Consider the following 15,202-nt stretch of genomic DNA (forward strand, 5'->3'; position numbering starts at 1 on the left):
TTTCACAATGAATTATTTGAAAAGACATTTTAAAAACTATTCTGTGGGTCATATGTAACTTGTAAATTGTCATAAATCCCTATCACTAGAAATGAATTTTGTTTTTCCACTTTAATGTAGAAGACCCTAATTTTTATGGCATGCTTTATCAAATCCTGCATTGAGACAAATGGAATTAAAAGTAATGACAGTAATATATTGCTACATTAATAGTATGCTTGGGCCATTGTAAGCAGGCCTAACAGCTATGAAAACCAACAACAATGTGCTGGCTACAAGGACTTCACAATTTGTAAAGGACAAAAATATAGTGTTTAAACTTTATTTTTTCCTTCTTAATTTTCATGGAACATGCCTATAATAAGATGCTAAAAGAACAGATATTACTTAGAAGGAAATGTATTGAGTACATTTACATACTCTCAAAAAATGCCATGCCCAACTTTTAAAAATTGTATTTTAAATACAAAATAATGCATAGTATAAAAATCAAATCATACCTAGATATACAAGGGGAAAAACTTAAAGTCTCATTTCAACTCCCTCTGATTTGAATCCTATCCCTCAGAGGCAACCACTTTTAAACTTTTGGAACATATTTATCTATCTGTCTGAACATACACACAAATAAATGAGCTTTATCCTACTTGAGTGATACCAGACTATACATTTGGTTCTATGACTTGCTTTCTTTACTAGTCAATATAACAGACATATTTCCATGTCACTACACTACTATTACTTATTCTTCCCTCATTCTCTTGCAACATTGTATAGTATTGCAGTGGGAATATCTCCACAGTGTATTTGACTATTTCCTGTTGGTGGGCATTTAGGCTATGTCACATATTTTTGCTTCTACCAACCATGCTGCAATGAACATACTTATATGTTATCAACATAGAATATTATAAAAATATCTATCTCCTGAAAGTAATGGCTATTAAATCCCCAACAAGGTCCATATAATTTTGTTTTCTTTCTTGAAAGTGACAAAAATGCAGACAGGCCTGCATGAGCACTCTTCAGTAGCATATTAATGATTATGATGATGGTAATGAGGATGATAATGGTAATATAATTCCTGAATACTCACATGCCTGGCACTTTGCATTTATAAACTTATTTACTTGTCATAAAAAAAAAAAAAAAAAAAAAAAAAACCTGTGAGGTAGGTGCTGCCATTTTTCCTCAATTCTAAGATTCACACCTTTTAAGATTTTTGGATTAGGGATGCTGAATAGGTAAGTATAATGCAAATACTTCAAAATTTGAGAAAAAAAAATCCAAAACTCAAACAGTTCTAGTCCCAGGCATTTCAGATAAGGGATACTCAACCAGTATTTACTGGTTGTGACAGCATACAGTATTACTCTCATTTCATAAGTGAGGAAACTAAGATTCAGAGAAGTTAAGTACTCTATTTAACATCAAGCATCTAGTAAATGGCAATAATGGGACTGTCACCCGGGCAATCTGACTTGAGTTTGTACTTTCAACTCTTTTTCCTGAAGTGCCTGAAGTTATAGTAAGAAGGTAGAACAAATGTTGAGCACCAACCCCCCATGCATACACCAACACACATCAAAATGTAGCACTGATTATATATATTTAGAGAATTTATAGATGGTTTTTATTTACTTACACTCTTCTGCAATTTTCCAGTTTTCTACATTAAATTAGTTTTTTAACTTATTAAAGGAAATCCTTAACTCATACAAAACTAGAGAGAATAATAATCACAAACTCCCCCATATACTCATTATTGAACTTCACAGTTATGAATTCATCTATCCCTGGACCCATTAGGCAACACTGATTATTTCCAAGCAAATTTCATGCTTCATATAATTCCATATGTAAATATTTCTGAATTAATCTCTAAAGACAATAATTTCTAAAAACCACAATCCTATTATCACCAGTAAAAATTAATTAACAGTAATTATTTAATATCATCACATAGCCAGTGTTCAGATATACCCAATAGTCATTTTTAAATCTTTTAATGTTGAGATAACTTGTCTTAGGTGAAAACTGCAAAAATTTTGTAAAAAATAGTGCAGAAATTTATTGAATATCCTTTTCTGTTTCTCCTAATATTATCTGTAGGATCATAATTTAAAATATAACTTAAATCAGGAAGTTAACATTGAAAGAGTACTATTAACAAATCTACAGATCTTATTAGAATTTCACTAGTTTTCCCACTGCCCCAGGCTTGAAATCAACCATGACTCCAAAAAGCCCTAATTCCTTTTATCGTAAAAAAAAATATATTTAGAAACCACAATCCAGGCCTTAAGTATGATCAAAGATAATGTTATGTCATTGTTTCTAGATCCTCTCAGTGAACAAAGCTAGGAAATATATGTATGTATACACCCACGCAAATAGCCACATCTACATTTATTTATATATACATTAATATATACATATTTATATATTGATAGTGTTCTTACATTTATATTTATATATAGATACATACAACATATACATATATATACACACACATTTATACTGATATCTCTGATTCTAATTCACATAGTTCATTTTAGCCTTTGCCCTTTCCCTTGTTTGTAACTCCTTTCTTTAATAGTAAGAAGAATCTTATTACTCACAACATTTGTTCAGTCCTAATATGCCCATTAAGTAATTATAAAATTGTTAACACACACCACTGTAAAAAACTTTCTTCAGTAGAGTACAATTGCTGTGTACATTTATTATTGTCTTTAGCCTTACAATATGCATTCTTTTTTTTTTTTTTTTTTTTTTTTTTGAGACGGAGTTTCACTCTTGTTACCCAGGCTGGAGTGCAATGGCGCGATCTCGGCTCACCGCAACCTCCACCTCCTGGGTTCAAGCAATTCTCCTGCCTCAGCCTCCTGAGTAGCTGGGATTACAGGCACGCGCCACCATGCCCAGCTAATGTTTTTGTATTTTTAGTAGAGACGGGGTTTCACCATGTTGACCAGGATGGTCTTGATCTCTTGACCTGGTGATCCACCCGCCTCCAATATGCATTCTTAATAATATTTTCCACAGTTACTTAAGTTAAATTTTTTTTCTTCCCCACTCCCTTCAGTGTGGTTTTATTACTCATTTGTAACATAGCTAGGTTCAATTGTAATTGCATTGGACTTTTGGTTCTTCCTAAATCATGATTTATTTTAATTATTTATTTTTGGAGGGTATGGGAAACATTCTCATGGCTCTATGTGGTACAGCTACACCAAAAAAGTATATTCACAGAGCTGTTGCTCCCCCTATTTTCTACCACCCCATTCTCATTCTCTCATTCTTTGCACCCCATACACACTAACTACTGGTAACCTCTCATTAAGTCTCTAGCTTCCTGTATGTCTTTTGCACATTAAGCAGGTATATGTGTTTATTTTTACACCTCCTTTATCACATGAAGGGTAATATATTACAGATATTCTTTTGCCTTCAACACTTTTAATGATATGTTCTAGATATCACTTCATACCAGTTCATAATGATCTTCCATTTTCTTTTTTACAGCTACATGTCACTCTACTATATGAATGTGTCACAGTGTATACAGGTATTTATGTTGTTTCCAACATTTTGCAATTATAAACAATGTTGCATATTCACTGAATAACTATGTGCATATTCATTTTTGTATTGTTGAAAGTGTATCTACAGAGGTCACTGGCAAGATGACCGAATACAAACAGCTCTGGTCTGCAGCTCCCAGCAAGACTGATGCAGAGGGCAGGTGATTTCTGCATTTCCAATTGAGGTACCTGGTTTGTATCATTGGGACTGGTTGGACAGTGGGTGCAGCTCATGGAGGGCAAGCCAAAGCAGGGTGGAGTCGCCTCACCCAGGAAGTGCAAGGGGTCAGGGGATTTCTCTCCCTTAGCCAAGGGAAGCTGTGAGAGGCTGTACTGGGTAGAATGGTGCATTCTGGCCCAGATAATGTGCTTTTCCCATGGTCTACACAGAGGACAGGCCAGGAAATTCCCTCTGGTCCCTATGCCACCAGGGCCCTAGGTTTCAAGCACAAAACTGGGTAGCCATTTGGGCAAACACCAAGCTAGTGGCAGGACTTTGTTTGTTTTCATACCCCAGTGGCACCTGGAATGCCAGTGAGACAGAACCCTTCACTTCGCTGGAAGCGGAGCAGAAGCCAGGGAGTCAAGTGGTCTGGATCTGCTGGTCCCACCCCCACAGAGAACAGCAAGCTAAAATTTACTGGCTTGAAATTCTCGCTACCAGCACAGCAGTCTGAGGTTAACCTGGGATGGTTGATCTCGGTGGGGTGAGGCAGTTTTCCCCTCATAGTGTAAACAAAGCCACCAGAAAGTTCAAACTGGACGGAGCCCACCACAGCTCAGCAAGGCCTCTGTGGCCAGACTGTCTTTCTAAATTCCTCCTCTCTGGCCAGTGCATCTCAGAAAAAAAGGCAGTAGCCCCAATGAGGGGCTTATACATAAACCCCCCAACTCCCTGGGACAGAGCATGTAGGGGAAGCGGTGGTTGTGAGCACAGCTTCAGCAGACTTAAACATCCCTGCCTGATGTCTCTGAAGAGAACAGCAGATCTCCCAGCACAGTGTTCAAGCTCTGCTAAGGGACAGACTGCCTCTTCAAGTAGGACCTGACCCCATGTCTCCTGACTTGGAAACAACTCCCAGTAGGAGCTGAAAAATATCTCATACAGGAGAGCTCTGGCTAGCATCTGGTGGGTGCCCCTCTGGGATGAAGCTTCCAGAGGAAAGAAAAGGCAGCAATCATTGTGATCTGCAGCTTCCACTGGTGATACCCAAGCAAACAGGGTCTGGAGTGGACCTCCAGCAAACTCCAGCAGATCTGCAGCAGAGGGGCCTGTTAGAAAGAAAACACAACCAGAAAGGAACAATATTCACCTCAACAAAAAAGATGTCCACTCAAGAGACCCCATCCGAAGGTCATCCTCATCAAAGACCAAATGTAGATAAATCCACAAAGATGAGAAACCAGTGCAAAAAGGCTGAAAATTGCAAAAACCAGAATGCCTCTTCTCCTTCAAAGGATCACAGCTCCTTGACAGCAAGGGAACAAAACTGGAAGGAGAATGAGTTTGACGGCATAACAAAAGTAGGCTTCAGAAGGTGGATAATAAGAAACTCCTCTGACCTAAAGGAGTATGTTCTAACATAATGCAGGAGAGATAAGAGCCTTGAAAAAGGTTAGATAGGCTGGGCGCGGTGGCTCAAGCCTGTAATCCCAGCACTTTGGGAGGCCGAGGTGGGTGGATCACGAGGTCAAGAGATCGAGACCATCCTGGTCAACATGGTGAAACCCCGTCTCTACTAAAAATACTAAAAATTAGCTGGGCATGGTGGTGCGTGCCTGTAATCCCAGCTACTCAGGAGGCTGAGGCAGGAGAATTGCCTGAACCCAGGAGGCGGAGGTTGTGGTGAGCCGAGATCGCGCCATTGCACTCCAGCCTGGGTAACAAGAGCAAAACTCCGTCTCAAAAAAAAAAAAAAAGAAAAAGAAAAAGGTTAGACGAATTGCTAGCTGTAATAACCAGTTTAGAGAAGAAGAAAAACGACCTGATGGAGCTGAAAAACATAGCACGAGAACTTTGTGAAGCATATACAAGTATCAATAGCTGAATCAATCAAGGCAAAGAAAGGATATCAGAGATAGAAGATCAACTCAATAAAATAAAGTGAGAAGACAAGATTAGAGAACAAAGAGTGAAAATTAATGAACAAAGCCTCAAAAACACAGGGAACTATGTGGAAGACCAAACATTATGTTTCACTGGTGTACCTAAAAGTGATGGGAAGAATGGAACCAAGTTGAAAAGCATTCTTGAAGATATATCCAGGAGAACTTTTCAACCTAGCAAGGCAGGCAAACATTCAAATTAAGGAAATACAAAGAACACCACAAATATACTCCTTGAGAAGAGCAACGCCAAGACACATGATTGTCAGATTCACTAAGGTTGAAATGAAGGAAAAAATATTAAGGCAGCCATAGAGAAATGTCAGCTTACCCACAAAGGGAAGCCCATCAGATTAACAGTGGAACTCTCTGCAGAAACCCTAGAAGCCAGAAGAAAGTGGAGGCCAATATTCAACATTCTTAAAGAAAAGAATTTTCAACCTGAAATTTCATATCCAGCCAAACTAAACCTCATAAGTAAAGGAGAAAAAAAGCTTTTACAGAAAAAAAAAAAAAAAATGCTAAGATGTTTTGTCAATAACAGGCCTGCCTTACAACAGCTCCTTAAAGAAGCACTAAATATCGAAAGGAATGACCAGTACCAGCCACTGCAAAAGCATACCAAATTATAAATGCCATCAATGCTATGAAAAAACTACATCAACTAATGGACAAAATAACCAGCTAGTATCATATGTTAGAATCAAATTCACACATAACAATATTAACCTTAAATGTAAATGGATTGAATGCCCCAATTAAAAGACACAGACTGGCAAATTGGATAAAAAGTCAAGATTCGTCAGTGTGCTGTATTCAGGAGACCCTTCTCACATGCAAAGACACACATAGGCTCAAACTAAAGAGATGGAGGATGATTTGCCAAGCAGATGGAAAGAAGAAGAAGAAAAAAAGCAGGGGTTGGAGTCCTACTCTCTGATAAAACAGACTTTAAATAAAAAAAGATCAAAAGAGACAAAAAAAGGCATTGCATAATGGTAAGGGGATCAATGCAACAGGAAGAGCTAACTTCCTAAATATATATGTACCCAGTACAGGAGCATCCAGATTCATAAAGCAATTTCTTAGAGGCCAACAAAGAGACTTAGACTCCAACACAATAATAGTGGAAGACTTTTAACAGCCCACTGTAAACATTAGACAGATAAATGGGACAGAAAATTAACAAGGATATCCAGGACTTGAACTCAGATCTGGATCAAGCAGACCTAACAGACATCTACAGAACTCTCCACCCCAAATCAACAGAATATACAGTCTTCTCAGCATCACATTGCACTTATTTTAAAATTGACCACATAATTGGAAGTAAAACATTCCTTAGCAAATGCAAAAGAATGGAAATCTTAACCAACAGTCTCTCAGACCACAGTGCAATCAAATTACAACTCAAGATTAGGAAACTCATGCAAAATTGCACAACTACATGGAAAGTGAACAACCTGATCCTATGAGACAGAAATAAAGATGTTCTTTGAAACCAATGAGAACAAAGCTACAACGCAAAAGAATCTCTCAGACACATTTAAAGCAGTGTGTAAAAGGCAATTTATTGCACTAAATGTGCACAGGAGAAAGCAGGATCGATCTAAAATCAACACCCTAACATCACAATTAACATAACTAGAGAAGCAAGAGCAAACAAATTCAAAAGCTCGCAAAACACAAGAAATAACTAAGCTGAGGAGAACTGAAGGAGATAGAGACATGAAAAACCCTTCAAAATATCAGTGAATCCAGGAGCTCGTTTTTTGAAAAGATCAACAAAATAGACCACTAGCCAGACTAAGAAAGAAGAAAAGAGAGAAGAATCAAATAGACACAATAAAAAATGATGAAGTGGATATTATCACTGATCCCACAGAAATACAAACTACCATCAGAGAATACTATAAACATGTCTATGCAAATAAACTAGAAAATCTAGAATAAATGGATAAATTCCTGGACACATACACCCTCCCAAGATTGAAACAGGAAGAAGTTGAATCCCTGAGTAGACCAAAAACAAGCTCTGAAGTTGAGGCAGCAATTAACAGTCAACTAACTAAAAAAAGTCCAGGACCTGATGGATACACAGCTGAATTCTACCAGAGGTACAGAGAGAAGCTGGTACCATTTCTTCTGAAACTATTCCAAACTATAGAAAAAGAGGAAATCCCCCTAACTTATTTTATGAGGCCAGCATCATCCTGATACCAAAAGCTGCCAGGGACACAATAAAAAATGATTTCAGGCCAGTATCTCTGATGAACATCGATGTGAAAATCCTTAATAAAATATCAGTAAACCAAATCCAGCAGCACATCAAAGAGCTTATCCACCACAATAAAACCAGATTCATTCTGGGAAATGTGCAAAAATCACAAGCATTCCTATACACCAGTAACAGACAAGGAGCCAAATCATGAGCGAACTCCCATTCACAATTGCTACAAAGAGAATAAAATACCTAGAAATACAACTTATAAAGGATCTAAAGGACCTCTTCAGGGAGAACTACAAACCACTGCTCAAGGAAATAAGAAATGACACAAACAAATGAAAAAACATTCCATGCTCATAAATAGAAAGAATGATTAGTGTGAAAATAGCCATACTGCTCAAAGTAATTTACAGATTCAATGCAATCCCCATCAAGCTACTACTGACTTTCTTCACAGAATTGGAAAATCTACTTTAAATTTCGTATGGAACCAAAAAAGAGCCTGCATAGTGAAGACAATCCTAAGCAAAAAGAACAAAACTAGAGGCATCACGCTACCTGATTTCAAACTATATTACAAGGCTACAATAACCAAAACAGCATGGCACTGGTATCAAAACAGAGATATAGACCAATGGAACAGAAGAGAGAACAGAGAACAGAGACCTCAGAAATAACATCACACATCTACAACTATCTGATCTTTGACAGACCAGATAAAAACAAGCCATGGGGAAAGGACTCCCTATTTAATAAATGGTGTTGGGAAAACTGGCTAGCCATATGCAGAAAACTGAAACCGGACCCCTTCCTTACAACTTATACAAAAATTATCTCAAGATGGATTACAAACTTAAACATAAAACCTAAAACCATAAAATACCTAGAAGAAAACCTAGACAATACCATTCAGGACATAGGCATGGGCAAAGGCTTGATGAGTAAAACACCAAAAGCAATGGCAACAAAACCCAAAATTGACAAATGGTATCTAATTAAACTAAAGAGCTTCTGCATAGCAAAAGAGACTATTATCAGTGTGGACAGGCAACCTACATAATGTGAGAAAATTTTTGCACTATATCCATCTGACAAAGGCTAATATCTAGAATCTACAAAGAAACAAATATACAAGAAAAAAAAAAACAACCCCATCAAAAAGTGGGCAAAGGATATGAACATTTGTTAAAAAAGGACATTTGTGCAGTCAACAAATGTATGAAAAAAAGGTTTGATATGCATTTCTCATTACTGATCATTAGAGAAAAGCAAATCAAAACCACACTGAGATACCATCTCACACCAGTAAAAATGGCAATGATTAAAAAGTCAGGAGACAACAAATGCTGGAGAGGATGTAGAGAAATCGGAATGCTTTTACACTGATGGTGGGAGTGTAAATTACCTCAACCATTGTAGAAGACAGTGTGGTGATTCCTCAAGGATCTAGAAGTAGAAATACCACTTGACCTAATATATACTGGGTATATACCCAAAGGATTATAAATCACTCTGCTATAAAGACACATGCACCTATATGTTTATTGTGGCACTGTTCACAATAGCAAAGACTTGGAATCAACCCAAATGCTCATCAATGATAGACTGGTTAAAGAAAATGTGTCATATATACACCATGGAATACTATGCAGCCATAAAAGAGGATGAGGTCATGTCCTTTGCAGGGACATGGATGAAGTTGGAAACCATCATACCAAGCAAACTGACACAAAAACAGAAAACAAACATCACATGTTCTCACTCATAATTGGGAGTTGAACAATGAGAACAAGCAGACACAGGGAGGGGATCATCACACACTGAGGCCTGTCGAAGGTTGGGAGGCAAGGAGAGTGATAGTATTAGGAGAAATACCTAATGTAGATGACAGGTTGATGGGGGCATCAAACCACCATGGCATGAGTTTACGTATGTAACAAACTTGCATATTCTGCACATGCACCCGAGAACTTAAAGTATATATATATATATATAGAAAGTATATCTACAGGGAAAATTTTTAGAAATGGTATTGGTAAGCCAAAAGATAAAGCCGTATTATTTGTTAGTCATAGATATGATAGATATAGAAATAAATGTAGATGTGGATATTTTTGTGGGTGTATAAATATGTATGTTTATTAGCTTTGTTCACTTAGAGGACCAAGAAGCAATGCTTTTGAAAGCATTATACTAGCTTACATTGCCACTAGCAATGTCTTATCTGTCTTTAACAATATGCTTGCTTAAATCAGGATACAGATAAGCTTTTATACATTGCAAGTGGTTGATACACTTCTTAATTCTCTTTTAATCTGTAGATGTGCTGAACTACTTCAATCCCTGTCTTTTTATTTAAATGTATTTGTCTAAAAATCCATATCTGCCTTGCAGAGTTTCCCACAGGCTGGATTTTTATGACTGGATCCAATGATGTCATTTGTCATGTAATTCTGTACTTTGCATTTCCCATAAATTATTAAATTTACAGACTTGACCAGATTTCAATGAACTTTCTGGTAAGAATATTTCATAAAAGGTATTGTATACCTCACTAAAAGGCACCTTGTGACTGCCAACCTAGAATTTTTTAAAACAGTTTATTATGTACCTTAAAGATGTATTTTTAAGATGAAGAAAAGTGTAAAGAAAAACATTTTCTATGTGTGCCACCACATATACGCTACCTCAAAAATAAGTTACTATTATATTTCATCTGCTAACATGTAGTAAACCAGGTACTACAATTCACTGCATAAAACACTGAAGCCCATAAATAACATCATTGGGTACGTGCTGTTTCTTGCTGTTACTTTTCTAATAGATCTTTATGCTTGTTATTGAACAGATAGTTGCACTCCCAGGTTTATTGCAGCACTATACATGATACCTAAGATAGGTAATCAACCTAGATGTTCATCAATGAATAAATGGATATAGATAATATGGTATATGTATACAATGAAATGTTATTGAGCCACAAAAAATCATGGAATCCTGTCATTTGCAACAGCATAGCTGGAACTGGAGGACATTATGTTAAGTGAAATAAACCAAGCAAACAGAGACAAATGTCACATGTTTTCACACATATATGGAAACTAAAATAATTCATCTTATGGAGGTAATGAATAGAATGGTGGCTACCAGAGGCTGGGAATGGTAGTTGGGTGGGGGAGATAAAGACAGGTGGTTACTGAGAACAAAAATACAGATAGATAGAAGGAAGATCTAGTCTAGTGTTCAGTAGTACAATAGGGCCGCTATAGTTAACAATAATTTATTGTACATTTCAAAATAAGCAGTAGATTGGAATGCTCCCAACACATAAAAAAATAGTTGTTTGAAGTGATGGATATCCCAGTTACCCAGATTTTATCATTATTCATTGCATGCTTGTATCAAAATATCAAACTTTCCTCATAAATACATACAACTAGTAGGTATACATAAAAATAAAAATCATGCTATGCGTGGTGGCTCATGCCTGTAATCCCAGCACTTTGAAAAGCAGAGGCAGGCGGATCACAAGGTTGGTGCTCGAGACCAGCCTGACCAACATGGTGAAACCCTGTTTCTACTAAAAATACAAAAAAAAAAAAAAATTAGCCAGGCATGGTGGTGCGTGCCTGGTGCCTGTAATCCCAGCTACTCAGGAGGCTGAGGCAGGAGAGTCACTAGAACCCAGGAGGCGGAGGCTGCAGCGAACTGAGATCCCGCCACTGCACTCCAGCCTGGGCAACAGGGAGACTTTGTCTCAAAAAAAAAAAATCAAAATTAAAAAAATAAAAATATATATGCTAGTTATGCTTTTCAATTTAGGCCAAAGTCATCTCTTTTATGACAGGAAGATGGGAAAGGAGTGCAATCGTTGAAAGTTAATTTGTTCAAACCCTTTACATAGCTTCCTCATTCATGCCTCACAATATCCTGAGAATTAGGCAGCCACTATTCCCATTTTATAACTGATAAAATAGAAGTACTGCTGGGCCTGGCACGGTGGCTTATGCCACTTAATCACAGCACTTTGGGAGGCCAATGCAGATGGATCACTTGAGCTCAGAATTTTGAGACTAGCCTTGGCAGCATGGTGAAATCCTGTACCTAGAAAAACATACAAAAATTAGTTGGGTGTGGTGGCAGATGCTGTAGTCCCAGCTACTCAGGAGGCTGAGGTGGTAGGATTGCTTGAGCCCTGGAGGCAGAGGTTGAAGTGAACAGAGATTGTGCCACTGCACGTCAGCCTGGGCAACAGAGTGAGACCTTGCCTCAAAAATAGTGAAATAAGTTTTGCAAAGTAATTCATTAAATAATTCATAGAGCAAGGAAATGCATTACAATGTCCATTAACATAAATACATGTATTATAAACTGAAACAACCAAAGCAGTCATTCATAAAATTGGAAAATAAATTGTGGTATAATTACACATTAGAAACAATACATCAGGGAAAATAAATTAACTGTTATTAAAAGTAATCAACATAGATAAAGCTAACAACCATATTTTGACCAAAAACAAGTTGAGAATATATACAGCATACCATTTATATTTTAAAGGAAGTAAAATGATCCTATATATTTCTGAGATATAAATGTACATGTGGTAAAAAATTTTTAAAAATTATTCATAGAAAAAATAAACACTAAGTTCATGACTGTAGTAATGGAATTAAGGATGGCTATCCAGGACATTTCAGTTGCATTGATCAAATTCTTACTTTTTAAACTGAGCTAAGGCTACAATGGTATTGTTTGAATTTTTCTTTACAGCTTTGTGTTTTGCTTAATATTTAAAACTTTAAAAAAGAAAGTAAATAGTATCTGGAGTACAAAAATTAATGTTGAAATAAATGTACATGGATCTATAAGATAAAGAAGATAGAAAGTTGGGGAAGGACGGTAAGAAGGAAAGCCAAAGAGAGGAGGAAAAACAGATGCTACAATTCCACTACCCAGATATTTCCATTGCTAGTTGTTTTGTTCATAATTTCCTATTTTTTTCTGTTCATATAGAAGTATGTATGAACATATACTGTAAAGAAACATTTGACAATATTATGACTACTAGTAGAAAACCTATTTTGTAACTTATTTTGCAGGCACCAAGTCAGTGCCATTTAAAAGGCGTGTATTCTATCCAATCATATTGTTATACCACAGTTTATTTTACCAATTCACTATTGATGAGCATTTAGATTATTTCCAAAGTTTTCTATTACAAGTAATGCTGCAATTGACACATTATGTGCATTTGTGCATGCCTGTGTGTATTTTCAGTAGTAATTGTGTTGAAAAAAATTCCCAAGGGTAGAATTTCTAGGTCAAAGCGTGACAGGTTTTCAAGTTTGTTACATATGCCAAATAGCCTAACAATAAATGATTATACTAATTTACACACTTAACAATACTGTAATTTAGTGCTAGTTTCCCCAAACTCTGCACAACACTGGGCATAAACAATCTTTTTATCACCTTGTCAATCATAATCTGCTATTCTGTTTTCTCATGTGCATTTATTAGTGAAGCGGCGACTTTTTTTTAACGTTTACTCACCATGCTTGAATAGCTTCTTTTGATTTTTTGCCTTTTTTTAACGTTTTTGAAGTTTTAATTATTATGGATACATAAGAATTGTACATATTTATGGGGTACATGTGATATTTTGATTAGAACATAAAACGTGTAATAATCAAATCTGAGTGGTTCGTATATCCATCACCTCAAACATTTATCATTTCTTTGTGTTAGAATCATTCCAATTCTGCCTTTAATTACTTTGAAATATATCATATATTATTGTTAACTATAGTTGTTCTATTACACTACCAAATACGAAATCACAAATACCAGGAAAGTTAACAGAGAACTGGATCGGGGGCCAAAATGTTTACATTCAAATTAAGGATCTGGAGCAATGAAAATGCGTAACCAGGAAGAGAAAGAGCCAGAATAATGGGGACATAAAGGGTGAGAGAAAGAGAAAAACGATAAGGAAAAGCTATCCAAGGAAACAGAATTCGCACCTCAGGGTCCCCCTCCCGCTTTGCTCTGTTCCAGACACCTATTCTCATTCCTGCACTCCTACCCCTGGCGTCATGCTAGCTGGTCTTTCTTCCTTCCGGAAAAAGGCAAATTATTAAATAAAGGGAGGATGAGTCCTAACTCATCCCCACTTCTTGTCTCCTGCCAGGTGTTCAAATACAACTTACCACGCAGTCACCGCCATCCAACTGCAGGTCACTCTCCACTTTGCCTCGGTCTGAACTCTTGGCCACAAGATCTAAGCCTTTCTGACGCCCCAGCCAGTTCAGGCTGCTGGTCTCATGTCCTTAAGCCTTTCCCGAGGCAGTCCGCTTACCTGATGTCAGCATACCAGGCGCCCCAACAGCCACTGAAAGCACAAGCCCCAGCTCAGGTCAGTTTCCGGCACCTAGCGTCCCCAGGTCCTCACGTGACTTAGTTTCCCAGGCAATGGGGCTTTTCTCCCGGATGTAGCAGTCCGCTGAAAAGGACAGAGTGCTTCTTAGAGTTAACCCTCAAATCACCATGGCCAGTGAATGACGAATAAGCCTGCTGAGTGTTTCGTCTATTTATATGGCATTATGCTGGATATTATGAAGTAAAGGGATGAAAGAAACTGGAGACTTTTCACCAACAACTACACACAGATCTGTATTATTAGAATTCTTAAAATGAGTACGTGTTGTTTTTATAATTAAACAACAGGAAAATAATAATTAATAATTAAAAAGGAATTGTGTATAAAATAAAACCTTATGATTACAACACTACCTTGTAGCCTTGAAAATAGGTATTGTTTCATGAGAGAGATTATAGCACTGTGCAAATATCAATTCAGAACTTTAAACAAGAAGAATATACACACCAAAAGAGATTTTTTAAAAACAAAACCTATGCTTTACGTGCTCTATGATTGTCACAGGGCTTAGGAGAACCTGATATTCTGCTGTGCATTCCCGTCAGAAAGAGCATGTTGTAGCCATGTCAGAACCAACCAAGGTCAAGAATTTCTTGTGACGAGTCATAAAGTCCCTGAAGCAAGACACACAGAAATCTATGTCAATAAAAAATAAAGAGACTCAGATCTTGCAGAAAGATCAAGAACAGCGACCAAAGACATGCTACCTTGGCTGGAATATGGCTCTGCCCTTTACAAATTTGAGACCTTTTACCTCTGTTAATTGCTTGTTGTAAAGGTTACATTAAGCAAGTCAATATGTATAATGCATTTAAAACAATGTCTGGCAATGAGAAGACC

At 37.0% G+C, this 15,202-nt stretch overlaps 1 long non-coding RNA gene across 2 annotated transcripts in view; it reads right to left on the bottom strand.

The window, feature by feature from the left end:
- LOC120366628 (uncharacterized) overlaps positions 1–14,377 on the bottom strand; it is a 110,017-nt gene extending 95,640 nt beyond the window's left edge. The window contains exon 1 of one of the 2 annotated variants that reach the window (XR_005581221.2): positions 14,282–14,377. This is a non-coding gene — a long non-coding RNA (uncharacterized LOC120366628). Of the gene's footprint in view, positions 1–14,132 lie in introns of both variants that reach the window. The other variant, XR_012515743.1, reaches the window with a different exon arrangement.
- Positions 14,378–15,202: the final 825 nt, after the last annotated feature.

The sequence above is a fragment of the Saimiri boliviensis genome, chromosome X, assembly GCF_048565385.1.
Source record: "Saimiri boliviensis isolate mSaiBol1 chromosome X, mSaiBol1.pri, whole genome shotgun sequence".
Lineage (NCBI taxonomy): Eukaryota > Metazoa > Chordata > Mammalia > Primates > Cebidae > Saimiri > Saimiri boliviensis.